At 42.3% G+C, this 2,500-nt stretch overlaps 7 non-coding genes across 7 annotated transcripts in view; all 7 read right to left on the reverse strand.

The window, feature by feature from the left end:
* Nucleotides 1-3: 3 nt before the first annotated feature.
* trnaa-ugc (transfer RNA alanine (anticodon UGC)) lies at nucleotides 4-75 on the reverse strand. Its single transcript has one exon. It is a non-coding gene; the product is annotated as a tRNA-Ala (tRNA).
* Nucleotides 76-575: 500 nt separating this feature from the next.
* Nucleotides 576-647, reverse strand: trnaa-ugc (transfer RNA alanine (anticodon UGC)). Its single transcript has one exon. It is a non-coding gene; the product is annotated as a tRNA-Ala (tRNA).
* A 307-nt stretch (nucleotides 648-954) lies between these two features.
* trnaa-ugc (transfer RNA alanine (anticodon UGC)) lies at nucleotides 955-1,026 on the reverse strand. Its single transcript has one exon. It is a non-coding gene; the product is annotated as a tRNA-Ala (tRNA).
* A 126-nt stretch (nucleotides 1,027-1,152) lies between these two features.
* trnaa-agc (transfer RNA alanine (anticodon AGC)) lies at nucleotides 1,153-1,224 on the reverse strand. Its single transcript has one exon. It is a non-coding gene; the product is annotated as a tRNA-Ala (tRNA).
* Nucleotides 1,225-1,532: 308 nt separating this feature from the next.
* trnaa-cgc (transfer RNA alanine (anticodon CGC)) lies at nucleotides 1,533-1,604 on the reverse strand. The gene has a single exon. It is a non-coding gene; the product is annotated as a tRNA-Ala (tRNA).
* Nucleotides 1,605-2,081: 477 nt separating this feature from the next.
* On the reverse strand, nucleotides 2,082-2,153 carry trnaa-agc (transfer RNA alanine (anticodon AGC)). Its single transcript has one exon. It is a non-coding gene; the product is annotated as a tRNA-Ala (tRNA).
* A 308-nt stretch (nucleotides 2,154-2,461) lies between these two features.
* The window catches only part of trnaa-cgc (transfer RNA alanine (anticodon CGC)), a 72-nt gene continuing 33 nt past the window's right edge, over nucleotides 2,462-2,500 (reverse strand). Inside the window, exon 1 of the tRNA in view lies at nucleotides 2,462-2,500. This exon is cut by the window's right edge and continues 33 nt beyond it. This is a non-coding gene — a tRNA (tRNA-Ala).

Consider the following 2,500-nt stretch of genomic DNA (forward strand, 5'->3'; position numbering starts at 1 on the left):
GCTTGGAGATGCTGGGGATTGAACCCAGGACCTCATACATGCAAAGCATGCGCTCTACCACTGAGCTACATCCCCACATTTCAATCAGCCCTGCTGCTTCTTTGTGTAACAAACAGTAACAATCGAGTCGTGTAACACTTCAGAGAAAAGAAGCCACTTTCTCTTTCTTAATCTCACATGAAAGTCATTCAACAGTGCTTGGAGATGCTGGGGATTGAACCCAGGACCTCATACATGCAAAGCATGCGCTCTACCACTGAGCTACATCCCACATTTCAATCATCCCTGCTGCTTCTTTGTGTAACAAACAGTAACAATCGAGTCGTGTAACACTTCAGAGAAAGAAGCCACTTTTCTCTTTCTTAATCTCACATGAAAGTTTTTAAACAGAGCTTGGAGATGCTGGGGATTGAACCCAGGACCTCATACATGCAAGCATGCGCTCTACCACTGACTACATCCCCAGTTTTGAGCAGCTTTGCTGCTTCTTTGTTCAACAAACACTAACAATCCAGTAGTGTAACACTAGAGCAAAGAAGCAAAATTATTTTGCTTTAAACTCAGCAAACAGTGTTTGGAGATGCTGGGGATTGAACCCAGGACCTCATACATGCAAAGCATGCGCTCTACCACTGAGCTACATCCCCACATTTCAATCATCCCTGCTGCTTCTTTGTGTAACAAACAGTAACAATCGAGTCGTGTAACACTTCAGAGAAAAGAAGCCACTTTTCTCTTTCTTAATCTCACATGAAAGTTATTAAACAGTGCTTGGAGATGCTGGGGATTGAACCCAGGACCTCATACATGCAAGCATGCGCTCTACCACTGAGCTACATCCCCACTTTTGAGCAGCATTGCTGCTTCTTTGTTCAACAAACACTAACAATCCAGTAGTGAAACACTAGAGCAAAAGAAGCAAAATTATTTTGCTTAAACTCAGCAAACAGTGTTTGGAGATGCTGGGGATTGAACCCAGGACCTCATACATGCAAAGCATGCGCTCTACCACTGAGCTACATCCCCATATTAACATAGAACTTTGCTGCTTCTTTCTTTTACAAACACTATCAATCTAAGTCATGTAAGAATTTAGGGGAAAGAAGCAACATATTTTTTCTTAATCTCACATGAAAGTCATTAAACATTGCTTGGAGATGCTGGGGATTGGACCCAGGACCTCATACATGCTAAGCATGCGCTCTACCACTGAGCTACATCCCCATGTTATGAGCAGCATTGCTGCTTCTTTGTTCAACAAACACTAACAATCCAGTAGTGTAACACTAGAGCAAAGAAGCTAAACTATTTTGCTTAAACACAGCAAACAGTGCTTGGAGATGCTGGGTATTGAACCCAGGACCTCATACATGCAAAGCATGCGCTCTACCACTGAGCTACATCCCCACATTTCAATCATCCCTGCTGCTTCTTTGTGTAACAAACAGTAACAATCGAGTCGTGTAACACTTCAGAGAAAAGAAGCCACTTTTCTCTTTCTTAATCTCACATGAAAGTTCTTAAACAGAGCTTGGAGATGCTGGGGATTGAACCCAGGACCTCATACATGCGAAGCATGCGCTCTACCACTGAGCTACATCCCCACTTTTTGAGCAGTATTGCTGCTTCTTTGTTCAACAAACACTAAACAATCCAGTAGTGAAACACTAGAGCAAAGAAGCAAAATTATTTTGCTTAAACTCAGCAAACAGTGCTTGGAGATGCTAGGGATTGAACCCAGGACCTCACACATGCAAAGCATGTGCTCTAACACTGAGCTACATCCCCATATTTTGAGCAGCATTGCTGCTTCTTTGTTCAACAAACACTAACAATCCAGTAGTGTAACACTAGAGCAAAGAAGCAAAATTATTTTGCTTAAACTCAGCAAACAGTGCTTGGGGATGCTGGGCAAATACATGCAAAAGAGGCAATCTACCTCTGAGCTACATCCCCATTTAACATAGAACTTTGCTGCTTCTTTCTTTTACAAACACTATCAATCTAGTCATGTAAGAATTTAGGGGAAAGAAGCAACATATTTCTTTCTTAATCTCACATGAAAGTCATTAAACATTGCTTGGAGATGCTGGGGATTGGACCCAGGACCTCATACATGCTAAGCATGCGCTCTACCACTGAGCTACATCCCCATGTTATGAGCAGCATTGCTGCTTCTTTGTTCAACAAACACTAACAATCCAGTAGTGTAACACTAGAGCAAAGAAGCTAAACTAATTTGCTTAAACTCAGCAAACAGTGCTTGGAGATGCTGGGTATTGAACCCAGGACCTCATACATGCAAAGCATGCGCTCTACCACTGAGCTACATCCCCACATTTCAATCATCCCTGCTGCTTCTTTGTGTAACAAACAGTAACAATCGAGTCGTGTAACACTTCAGAGAAAAGAAGCCACTTTTCTCTTTCTTAATCTCACATGAAAGTCATTAAACAGTGCTTGGAGATGCTGGGGATTGAACCCAGGACCTCATACATGC

Source organism: Carassius auratus, unplaced genomic scaffold, assembly GCF_003368295.1.
Source record: "Carassius auratus strain Wakin unplaced genomic scaffold, ASM336829v1 scaf_tig00049976, whole genome shotgun sequence".
Classification (NCBI taxonomy): Eukaryota; Metazoa; Chordata; class Actinopteri; order Cypriniformes; family Cyprinidae; genus Carassius; species Carassius auratus.